The 13,208-nt window shown below is 39.4% G+C and overlaps 1 protein-coding gene across 1 annotated transcript in view; it reads left to right on the forward strand.

Annotated features, from left to right (window-relative positions):
- Positions 1-9,574: 9,574 nt before the first annotated feature.
- LOC107669331 (calcium-binding protein 8-like) overlaps positions 9,575-13,208 on the forward strand; it is a 40,896-nt gene continuing 37,262 nt past the window's right edge. The window contains exon 1 of the mRNA XM_016461501.1: positions 9,575-9,613. The gene's annotated coding sequence lies outside the window, so the exon portion shown is untranslated. The remainder of the gene's footprint in view (positions 9,614-13,208) is intronic.

Below are 13,208 nucleotides of genomic sequence, written 5' to 3' on the forward strand. Positions count from 1 at the left end.
GGCTATGAGTATAAATGTGCAGTAGATAATTAATTCAGTTTTCCAATTAAAGTCCTCTGTGGGAGTTTTTCACCTCAGGGATTTACAAGCTATAAATGAAGCAGGTAGTCAAGTGTAACTACATCTGATGGAAAGGTTGAAGTATTTTACAAGTGAGAATGCTGACAAATATCTGATTACATTTTATTAGCAATACCACAAAACTTTAAGTAAATTGTTTAAAAAATTAATATGGAGTCAATGATTGTAAAGATTGAGGAATTTTAAACATTTTTAAAGGCTGTTCCTATTGCATTGGAAATAATGGAAATGATGATTAAGATGCTGGTGTTGATTTTTGTTGTTTTTTTTGGGCCAGATCAATTTTTTGACTGATTGTTTTTATTGCTTTTTTGGTATTTCCAGTTTAAGTCATTTTAAACGCTTCCTTTTTTTTCACTTCACTTGCAATGCATACCACTTTCTCTTCAGTCCTTAAAATGCATCGCATTTACATTTTGGAGGCCTAGAAAGAGTGTCCCACTTTTCTAGGTCATGCAGCATCTTAATACTGACTCTCATGTGGTGTCTGTAATACTGTGTCACTTGAAGTTCGCAGCATTATGACCTGAAATGTTTCGTATGTGAATTGTGAGGCTGATTAATTATTTCAAACCCAGTGGGGCCTATTTTGGATTTAATGAAGCAGACCATAACATGGTCTTTTAGATCCACTTTGATCTTTAATGCTTTAATGGGGGACATCCGTGGCAGCATTATATTTGATTAGCCAAAAAAAAAAAAGTGTGACTTGAGATCTTAAAGGTAGTTTAATGAGTTCTTATTTTCATAATCACTGAGTGAGATGGAGGTAAACATATTTTTCCTGCTGTCCCTGGTGGACAGCTCTAAAAATCTGCCTTGATTTATAAAGATAATACAATTAACCAAAGCAGTGTTGCTTTTATTCAACAGTTTAACAAACAATATTAATATTAATATTTAGTAACCAAGAATTTACACATAATATTGAGTTACTTTATCTATTTTTGCTAAGCCAACAAAAATTATTTGAAACGAATCCACAGCAGAATTAACTACTGATTGTCTCTGAGCAACACACAGTACTGGTGGTTAATTCCTGAATGAATCAGTTTTTGAACAAATCAACAAATGGTTGAGTAAATTATCCAATGACTTACTTACTCATTAAGTGAGTCACACATTTTGCTCCTGATTGAAATAGTCTTTTTGATATAGAACAATAGAACAAATTGGTTGAGTTCTGGGCCAGATCCATGATTTAATGACTCCCGCATAAAGACTTTTGCTCTGCAACAGCTGAGTGCATGACATGAACAACATTTCATGCTTCATTTTTTTGGGTTAATTAAGTGCATCATCCGGGTATTCGAAGTGCACTTCTTTGGGGGGAATTTTCAGTCTGAACACACTACCCACACTATTTATACAAAAAAACAGCATAAAATAGTGCATAAGTATGCAAATTGGGCCTTTTTAACATTTGCGAAGTAATTATTCAAAAGAAATACCTACTCAAACAGCATAACTGTGGGTCTCGAGACTTTCATCGTGAAGGCTATTCATATTTCCCAACATCTGAATGCCTGTGAAGATGATCTGCCACTCTCTCCATCACCTTCAATCACACCATCAGCTCCAGCACCAGAGCTCGACTCTTACCACCTGACCCGCACAGAGCATGGTAGAAGAATAAACTCTGGCCTCTGTCTGTATTGTGGGGCGAGCGGTCACCTTCTCCATACCTGTCCTATTCGTCTGCCCCGCCCAGCAGTGAGTACCATCCATTTGAACCCTCAAATCAGTGCTCTGATTTTGATATTAGATATTAAACATCATCACCATTCAAGGAAAGCTGCCGGGCCAGGGCAAGGTTAGGTACCGCCCCCCAACATCATGCTCCGTGTCGGGTTACTGCACAAGGAAATCCTCTCCTTTCTGGTGCTGGAGCAATCCACCGCGGATGTGGTCCTGGGATGCCCGTGGCTCATCCTACATTCTCCTCACTTGGATTGGAAGAGCAATGAGGTCCTACGGTGGAGTGAATACTGCTTCCAACATTGCCTTCCCCTAATCTCTCAGTCTACCAGTTCTCAGATCCCGATTTGTTCTACCTGTGTAGAGAGCCCCGAACCAGTGGAGAAGACCTACATACCACCAGAGTACTGGGCATTCCAGTATGTATTCAGTAAGCGGGCCGCCACCAAGTTACCACCGCAGAGGCCATGGGACTGTGCTATCGACCTGCTGCCTGGAGCGAAACTCCCGAAAAGGTAGAGTGTATCCAATGTCCATCCCGGAGCAAGCTGCTATGGAGGAATATATTAAAGGGGTCATATGATGCGATTTCAAGTTTTCCTTTCTCTTTGGAGTGTTACAAGCTGTTCGTGAATAGAATAATGTTCTTTTTAGCAACATCATATGACCCCTTTAAGGAGGCTCTCCGTCAAGGCTTCATCAGTCCATCCACCTCACCAGCTGCGTCAAGCTTCTTCTTCGTCAGCAAAAAGGATGGAGGCTTACGACCATGCATCAACTACCGGACCCTGGATTCACAGACTGTCAAGTACCCGTATCTGTTACCCCTGGTTCTGGCTGCCCTCGAGGAACTTTGTGGAGCTCGCATCTTCTCCAAACTTGACCTGCGAAGTGCATACAACCTCATTCGAATTCACCCTGGAGATGAATGGAAGATGGCCTTCATCACACCTACTGGCCACTATGAGTACCGGGTGATGCCGTATAGGCTAGCCAACTCACCGTCTGTCTTCCAGGGATGTGTTCCGGGAGTTTCTCCACCGATTCATCATTGTTTACATCAACGACATCCTCATCTACTCCGGTTCATCCAATCCTTCCGTATGATCACTGCACCACTCACCTCCTTGATTCGCAATAAACCTAAAACTCTGTCCTGGCCCCCGGAGGCCTGAAGAAGCTTTGACCAGCTGCGAGAAGCCTTCTGCACCGCTCCCACTCTTATTCACCCCAATCCTCGGAGGTCGTTCATCATGGAGGTCGACGCATCAACCGTGGGTGTCGTGGGTATCTCAATATAGTGGAGAGCCTCCTAAGTTACATCCCTGTGTATACTTCTCTCGCAAGCTATCCCCAGCGGAGCAAAACTATGACATCGGCAACCGTGAGTTGTTGGCTATCAAGCTTGCACTGGTGGAATGGAGACACTGGCTGGAGGGAGCCATCCATCCTTTCCAGGTTATTACTGACCACTGGAATCTAGAGTACTTACGGGATGCAAAACGTCTGAATCCTCGACAGGCCCGTTGGGCGCTCTTCTTCACTCGTTTTAATTTTACGGTCACCTACTGACCCGGGACCCAGAATTCCCGTGCTGACGCTCTCTCTCATCTCCACCAACCCTTGCAAGACACTACACCCCCAGAAACCATTCTCCCTCCAGCCCTCATCGTAAGTCCCATTGAATGGTCTCTGAATGAAGACATTCGACAAGCCACACTCACGGAACCTGCTCCGCCGGGAGGTCCAGAAGGGAAAACTTACGTTCCATCGACTCTCTGCCTTACCCTTCTGTACTCGCTCCATTCGTCTCCAGGCTCTGGACATCCAGGCAGTGAGCGTACCCTCTCGCTTCTCCAAAGCAGGTACTGGTGGCCGAACATGGCACGGAATGTCTCCCAATTCGTCAAGGGTTGCTCAGTCTGCACCATATCAAAAACACCCCGTCACCTTCCTCATGGAAAACTGGTTCCATTACCTCTACCTCGCCGACCCTGGTCCCACATCGGAGTCGACTATATCACTGACCTGCCTAGGTCTGACACTTACACCTCGTGGTCGACCGGTTCTCCAAGGCCTGTGAACTGAGTCCCCGTTTCATCGGTCTATTCACCATCAGGAGGCAGATAAATGATGTCACGTACCAACTGGACCTCCCACCCACCTACCGCATTACACCCACCTTTCACGTATCCCTTCTGAAGCCATACACTAACCCTGTCTCTTCTCCTTCCACAGGACCTGGCGAGTCCAATGTGCCTCCTCCTCCAGAGATCGCTAACGAGGATTCGATCTACAGAGTTAACTCCATCCTAGATTCCCGGCCTCGAGGCAGCCGCCTAGAATATCTGGTGGACTGGTAGGGCTTTGGCCTGGAGAAACAGTCCTGGGTGCTTCGAGACGATATACTTGACCCCTCTCTGCTGTCTGACTTCCATTAGCTCCACCCAGATAAACCAGCACCCAGAGGACGCGGCCGTCCTCGTCGCCGGCAGCAGGCGTCGGGAGCCGCCCGTGGAGGAGGTGGTACTATCAGGGAAACACCAGCCTCATCAGGTCCCAGCACTCATCCTGCACGATCACAGTCACCTGAGTTCTGATTCCCCACACCTGTCACCACATAATCAAGACCAGTATAAAGCCACCTTCACTCCTCACCATCCTTTGTCTGGTCTTGAAGTTGCTACCACAGACTTACCTGACTCTATCACCATCGGATTCTTACCTATCGATCCCGATCTTCTTCATCCTCTGCTAACCACGTCTTGGGAAATCTGTGAAAAGGAGAAAGAGCCTGTTAGCTCACCAAGCTAAGTTGACGATAGCACCAATAAAGTAGAGACTCACCCGCTGACTCTCCATTCCTCTGCACCCCATTCCTGTTGCTAATAAATACCATTTCACTTACCAGTTATTCCATTTGTGGTCTCCTTCTGTTCGGTGACGATGACGTAACCAGTGTTGCCACCTACTCACGCAATGATGTAACCTCTGAATATCCTCACCACTAATGCACAGACTAGTCTGTTTGGAAGCTTATTTCAGATACGGAATAAAAAATGAAAATGTTTTATCTCACATTTCTGACACTTTCTTGCAATTCTGAGGAAAAAAAACTGAATTGTGAGTTGTGAATTGTAAATTGTTGTAAAATTACTTTTTATTTTTTTATTCCATGTATTTTTATTCCAATCTTGTCTCAATTGTGAGTTTACGTGGAGTGTTACAAACAGTGACAAGTCCCAGTGGTATTGTTATTTCAGCACTTTTGGAAATTGGAGTGATTAGAAAAATGTGGATTACAGTATATTGTCACGGGACTGAAGTAAGCAGTTGTTTATATTCTCTTGTGTTGTGATTGACATGATCAGATGGACAAACATGATCCTCCCAAATGTTTTTTAGAGCTACATTATGTTACCTGTGTGGTTTTATTTCATCTTTATCCCTAGAAAGTTGCTTGTGTAAGGATAAATGTTCTGTTCATTGAGAACAGATAACTTTCATCTTAGAATTATTCATTTACTTGATGACTATATTTAGCTATTTATGTATTTGTTGGTTTGCTTTTTTTACCCTCAATCAGTAATGCTGCACTTTGTTAGTCATTTGATACATAATTCATTTCTGCAACATGTACAGTATATGTGTTGAAGCAAGTCAACTGAATTTTCTGGCTCAAGGGCAAAGGCTCAGCAGACTTTCTTCTGTGTTGAATCCAGGCGAATTAATTTCAGTGATGGCAGAAAAAGTAAATAAACAGATGGATGCTGGTAGTGATCGTGGGTCGAGTAGTAACAAGGGGAGAGGGGCCTTTACAGTTGGTTAGCAAGTGAAGAGAAATTTTCAAGGGTGTTGTAGGGCTCTATAATGTGCAATGACTTTCTGTATATTTTACCAAAAATCTAAGCCAACTTCCTGTTAATGCCCCCAAAAGGAACATTTGGACCCTGGCCCAGTTTCTAAAATACAAACAAAGCAAAAATAACCAAATAACTAAATAAATAGGGTTGCATGTAGTTCAAGTATGTTGTAATGCTATGGAATATGTTGTGTGCAGTCAGGATTACACACACTTAAGAATTGTATCCATTTTTGTGACTGGCGTGTAAAAAGCATCTCATCCCGACAGCAATTTGCATGCAAATAAGAGCTCAGTTCGTCAGTGTATGAAATTCACAATCAACATCACGCTTCATTCACTTTCCCGTCAGGGGGATTGTATGGTGAATGAAAGCTGTGCAAGGTATGGAATGAACATGCCTGCATCCATGCTGTCAGCATATAAATTTTGCTAGGCCTCCTATCTGCTCCATTATAGCAATTGTTGAGAGGTCCATAGGTCATGTAACATTTCTCTTGTTGCTTTTACAACACTGGACATGTTACATCATGTTTATCTGGTGTAGTGTAGTGGTAGGGCAAACCTAGAAGTGGCAGTTCATGAAATGTAGAGATGCTGACCTGTCACAAGAGACTTATGCAAGTAACAATGAATTGCTTTAGATCTGCTAAATTACAAAGATCTTATTACAGTAATTAATCCAAAGTGAACAGGTATTCAAAAATGTTTTTAATAGTATTATTAATTTAAAAATAATTTAATTATCAATTTATTATAATTAATTTGAACGTATTGCCTTTAAATAGGTACTTATAATACTTAATTTTAATCAAATAGGCATGTATTTTTGAATAATAATTTGGCTCTTTGTTTTAAACATGTTGGCATTTTCTGAAAAATATTATGTGATATGAAATGGCAATAGAAACAGAAAACAGTTTGATATTAGCCAACAAATACAAAATGGATGATCTCAGGATTTGTAGAAAGAAAAATAGTTTCACCTCCTTGAAGGTCTTTTTGTTATTCCTCCACATTTCCCATGAAAATCTCTGGAAATCTCTTAAATGTTGTCACTTTATCTTTTGCAGTGAGCTTGTGTCATTTTTATTAAGCGACAGTAACAAGACCCACTTTCACAAAATTAAAAGGGCTCCATAGCAAATATTGTTTTTATGTACTGTATCATTTTTGGTGCTCGACTTTACTTGCAGAGATGGATAAAGACAGATAAATGGTACATTTGTTAAGATAATTGTCTTCTTGTTTTAAAATGATCTTATCTTTTCATTTTAAAACAAACTTTATGATTAACATTTTTGTTGCATTCATTTGTAATATCTGGCTACATGTAAAATCTTCCATTCATCTTTGTTTACTGATATGATCTCATTCTGAACTAATTAAACAGGAATACACATTAGACTCTGTTACATTTGTATAATGTCTGTGTAATTTTTGCTATATTGCCGCTCAGGGATAGAAGATTGAGTGTATATATTAATAGAAATAATGCAAAAAGAAGAACCGAATATATGACTTGCAGATTTAGCACATTTTTGGGAGGGGTAGTAATTTCCATTCCAAAGGCCTTGAAGCATTTTAATGAAGCCTGGATGAATTGAATTAGACCTGATCTATGAGGTAATGACAGCATCCATATGTTACATCTTGTTTTGGGATGAAACGGGATGGAATAGCCTTTGTCAAACCAGCCATGACTTTTCATTCACATGGAGTTGTTTAATACATAAATCTTAAAATGACCTCATGAAATATGCACATAGATTCTCTATTGAAATTTGAAACTCCTTGATGGTAGCTTGACCTTTGTTATAAATGTGGTGAATCAATAACTATGTGGTCAATTTATGAAACATTTATTGTTTAATTTATCTTAATATACTTCCATATAAGAACCTTTTTTCTTAGTGTGAGGAACATTCTAAAAATCTAAAGAATCTTTTTCCTCTCTAAAGAAACTTTAGTGCAGTTTAAAGGTTCCATGAATGTTCAAGGTTCTTCATGGAGCAATCAATGCCAATAAAGAACCTTTAATTTTAAGAGGGTTGTTCTAGTCAACATTCACGTGAAGACTGTGGCATAGGTTGATCATTTCCCCTCTGCAGTGGAAGCAAGCACTTCAATGCCATCTCAAGGTCATTTGTGAAACTGCTGTTGAACTGATTTCTTCATGCCAACACAGCTTCAGTTGCCAATTAAACAGATAAAAGCTTTTTAATGCCTTTGTGTTGCTTCCTTCATAGGTTCTTAGAGGACCAAATAAATTTCAAATAAACTTCAAATGAAAAAACAACTAAAGTAATTATCATTGACATTCATTCACACTTTTATAACACTGTTATATTTTCTTTTTTTGTCACAAACTATTAGGCAGTGCATATTTATCCTTTGAGACTGTGTTAATGATCTTATTTTTAATTAGTAACAATACAACATAATTGAAAATGCATGAACATTACATCTTTGGGCAATGCAGCCACAGCCTATTGAGAATAAAAGAGGGGTAATGATGAAATTCTGCCACTTTTGAAAGAAAGAAAATGCAGCATAAAATTCTGAAATACTGAATTAATCATTCAGTATGAAAAATTAGCTGGTTTGTGTCTGACAGGCACCCATGTCATCTGAACCTTGCAATGTTCAACAGGTAGAATACAAGAGTTCCAGCATACCTTAATGAACCGCACAATGGTCAACGTCATCCTTTTGACATTTTTGCCTCTGTACTGCCATTTAGGAGAATCACTGCCATTTTTCAACCAAAGCAGCTTATTATACATAATTGTAGGGAGTTGGCTGCCCTGGACTTTTCATTTCAAACAGTTATGCACCCTGTGTTCTGAACTATCATCTCTGAATGACTATGGTAAAATTTGGATGCTATGAGTACAGAATAGTCTAACTCTCCATGTCATTTATGCATAGCAGGTGCAAGAACATGTTGAGCACGTCCCGCCAGCGTCCACACAGTAGTCTATAGATTTAGGAGTGATGTAACATGAGTTGTAACTCTCTCAGTGTCCTCAGTTATACATTTTGTGGTAAGAAGTAAAAATTCATATCTGGCATATTATATTTTGATGAATGTACAATGACAGAGCTGGTAACAAAATGCTAGCAGCATGTCAACTACTGCAACTTATACCCGATTGATATTGAAATATATAAAATTTGCAAAAATAGCAAAATACACAGAGATAGATTCATAGAAGCAAAAGGACGCTCCTCTACGTGTTCTTTCCGTCAGGTTATAACCCTTATTATATGAACAGCAGAAATGTGTGCAATTTGTCTCTGTCTGCTAATAGTGATACATTACTGATCTATATTTAACTCCACCCTACACCACTCTCTCTGACACACCTGCCAGATCTCTGAAGGAGGGAAATTTTCTGGAGCAGATCGGCTGTACCACTCCAGCCGTTCAATGGCTGTGCGCCCATCTCAGACGTTATCAGCACAGCAGATTTATTGCGAGAGAAAAGATTTAGGAGATTTTTTTCCCGGCGTGTTTCGGCAAGAGACACAAGTGAAGGGGGACTCCATTTTTAAGACGCTATAAATCTGTCCGGGTGCATTCGGCAAGGACTTTAAATGCAACACATCATTGGGCGCGCGGCGGAGAACGCCTGTTACGCACGAGGCGAGCGCGAGACGGGGGTATTTCCGAACAAATCTATTAAATGGTTAAACTTTAAAAAATACGACAGTGGCTTTTGGAACAAGCATTTCACCTGATGGATCTTCAAAAACTCTACTGCGGTGGCAATGGGGCTGTCACATGCCAACGGGACCGAGAGGAGATAACTGGGGCAACTGAAAATGTCGTTGTTTTTCTTCTGAATTAGTCTGTTCAGCATACTACATATGAGACTAACGACAACCATAACTCCGAAAGAGAACATTTCACAACACTGGCATTATAAACGACCTGAGACTGAATTAAGAAACAGTGTCTTTGAGGAGGTGAGTGGATTTCATAGGATGTCTTTGCCTATATATGCAGGTATGGAGTCTTCAGAAGACGAATAAAAATTGGGTTATGGCACCTGTTGTGAAAGGAATAGGGTGCATTTAACAGCGTAGATGGATATTGACGACACGTTCTTTATCAAGTGGCATTTTTTCCAGGGAATTCTACATCAGACAAAAAAAAGTTAGGTTGGTAGTAATGAATCTAATAATGTTTGGACAATTCACTTCAATCTTAGTTTGCTTTTTTTGGCCATAATTATAAAACTAGAATACGTGATTTATATTGGTCAATCACAACATAAAACGATTAAATATTTAATAATGTAGCCTGAATAACTGACCACTCGACCGGAAACCTGTTTGTTTGGTTGCTTTGTGTTCGGTCACTTCAGGTTATCAAATAAAAGCTCAACAAAAATCCATTTTAAGTAGTCATATAACAACCAGGATGTTCAGTAAGTTTCATCTTGATAAATAAAGTCGTTCAGGAGTTAGGGTTGATTTTGCGATATCAATACATTATACACAGGCTTGCAGATTAAACCTAATCTAATTAAACTGCCATTTTAGTTACTTTTAAGTTTTGACAAAATGTTTACAGCGATGCTAAATGTGTTTAAATAGTATTGGTGGCTCGGGGTGTTCATTCACGGTAAGAGCAAGGTGATATTTGAAGGACTAGTGATGTATGGCCCGTGTGAGTTATGGCTTGTCACTCCAGTCTCCAGGGGCGAGGGGACGGTAGGCTACAAGTCCGCACTCCACGCTGTTCGTCTGTGCTGTCCGTGGAAACGCAAGTGGCAGGGATTTCACTCGAGTTTTGCTGGGACGTCAGCGTAAAATGCCTTTAGATATTTTCTTGTAAATGGGTCCGGAAAAGTATGGTTTAGAATTGCCTTTGCGCACTGTGGATGTGTCCGGTCCGTGTACAACTAACGGAGAAGAAAAGGAGCTGTGCGAACAGTCACCCAGAAGATTCGCTTGTGATGCCCGCTGAGTGCGATCCGTGGAGGTAACAGCGAGGCGTCTTGCGTACACTGCATGTTGTTCATAGGTTAACAGAGTGGAAGACTAGTAAAAATGCATTTAATGAATTAAACCGGGTGCGAAACACCCCTTTATTTTGTTCTTAATCAGAGGCAGTTTTGGTATTGAGGTGAGTCAAGTTTTCTGGGCAGATGGTGAACTGGCACTGTGTGAAAGCTCTGTTCATCTCTGGTGTCTTTGAATCATAATTGAGTGTCAGGACTGCTACTTGTTTTTTTTTTGTTTGTTTTTTTTAGATTTCATAGAGACCAAACAAGCAATAATAAACAAACCTGTAGCTTTTTGAGCTGTAATATTTGACATCTGTTGAAGGATTTGATTGAGTTGATAATATTGCAATAATATTGAATTTTTTTTCTGAGTTGGACACTGGATCAATTATTTAGTGAATTATTCAGAGCAAACATATTTTATATGACTGAATCAACCAGACTACATTCGGTTTCATTAACGGATGTTATTTTTAATGGGCTGACCAGATAGAAAGAGCTAACATTTAAAGGTTACAATTGCACATTTTCACTTTTTAACAGTACATGATGTGCCATAATCAGGAACTTATAATGCAATTGTCATTCTAAAGATATTTTACATGCTTCTTGGTTTGCTTTAGTTTATCTTCATTATTTCTTGAAGCTGGTATTTCAGCCCTTAACTTCACATGCATGTTTTATGTTGAGAAAAGGTGATATTTAAACCATGGCAGAAGGGTTGTACTGTATTTTTGATGTGACTGTTATGAACATTCAGTGTTAAGTGCTTCACAGCATGCAAAGGGTCCCTGGAGCAGCTTTGACATTTCTCTCATGCAACTTCATTCACAATGTCAGATCTTTTGCTTCTCTGTCTGTTTCCTCATCTTTTTAAAGACCATTCATAGGATTAACATTTTAAGTCTGGCATTTTTCTGTGGACTAAGCATTTCATATTTGAATTTCAGCTTCGGCCTGCATTCTCAGTCACCTTGTGAAGGTCATATAATTGTGTCTTAGATGCCATTTGGTGATTTTGACTCCCTGGGAAATGTCCTATTTGGTACCCTTTGATAGGCTGAATCTCTTTGCTTTGAGGACGAGTACAACATTTGACCTTGTGAAGGTGCATTCATGTTGTTGTGGCTCATTATCATCACTGTCCCATGTGTTTCTGTTTTGCGGTCATTTAATTAACTGGCTAACATGTAGGTGCGGTGTCTGTAACCCAAATGCTAGTGGACCCTCTTAAGGTGTCCTGGATCAGAGCCAGGAGCAGATGTGCAAAACCAAAAAGCCAAGATAGCAGCTGCTACTCACGACATGTGAAAACCTCACACCTTTTCCGGTACCGGCCGATGTGTTGGTCCCATGAGATCCCATGAATCAGACTGGCTAAAAGATGTCTGGGAAGAATCCATTAATATAGCATCATATGTTATTTATCATGCCAACAGTGAATGTCACTTCCTTTCAGTCCCTCGCTCTTTCTCTATCTCATTTATTTTTTCAACTATTAAATAAACGCTCACTGCTGCACTAAGGGTATAATGTGTCGGCAATTTCGCTCAATATCTATTCACATCAGCTTTCGCGCACTGCCTGTGAATTAGATATGTGCCAGATTAGGATGTACAGGCTTTGGAACAGAATGTTTGTCAAGGTTACTCTGGCAACCTCAGTATAATGTACTTCAGAATCCGTTACCAAAGCAACAACATACAGTACAATTTGGCCTTGGTTATTTGTAATTTGCATGTCTTTTAGCAAGTAAATGCCAAGAAATGTAACTGTTTGAAATGTTCCAAATGACCCTATGTTGGCTTTTTTAAATGCATTGTGTTAAATTATACAATTTTCTTCCACTGTGCATTTAATGAGCTTCATGTACAGTACCATTCAAAAGATTTTTTTAAATGTTTTTGAAAAATGTTTTTGCTCTTATGCTCACCATGACTGCATTTGTTTGATCAAAATGACAGTAAAACAGTAATATTGTGAAATATTATTATAATTAAAAATAACAGTTTTCTATTTTAATATATTTTAAAATGAAAAAAGTGGGATCCGCACTCACTTGTATACTTCTTAAAGATTTGTATAATTTTTATTATACAAAAAGCACAAATGGATCAATTTATATATGAAATAACTTTTACAATTGGAATTAATTCCTGTGATGGCAAAGCTACATTTACAAAATATTCAAAAGTTAATATATTTTAAAATATTTTCAAATGTTCAAGCATTATATCTTATTATTAATGTTGAAAACAGTTGTGCTACTTAACATTTTTCAGTTTTTTTGATGAATAGAAAGAATTATATATACAGTGGTGTGAAAAAGTGTTGGCCCCCTTCCTGATTTCTTATTTTTTTGCATGTTTGTCACACTTTAATGTTTCAGATGATCAAACAAATTTAAATATTAGTAAAAGATAACACAAGTGAACACAACATGCAGTTTTTAAATGAAGGTTTTTATTATTAATGGAAAACAAAATCCAAAACTACATGGCCCTGTGTGAAAAAGTGTTTGCCCCCTAAACCTAATAACTGGTTGGGCC

Source organism: Sinocyclocheilus anshuiensis, unplaced genomic scaffold, assembly GCF_001515605.1.
Source record: "Sinocyclocheilus anshuiensis isolate Anshui unplaced genomic scaffold, SAMN03320099.WGS_v1.1 scaffold180, whole genome shotgun sequence".
NCBI lineage: Eukaryota > Metazoa > Chordata > Actinopteri > Cypriniformes > Cyprinidae > Sinocyclocheilus > Sinocyclocheilus anshuiensis.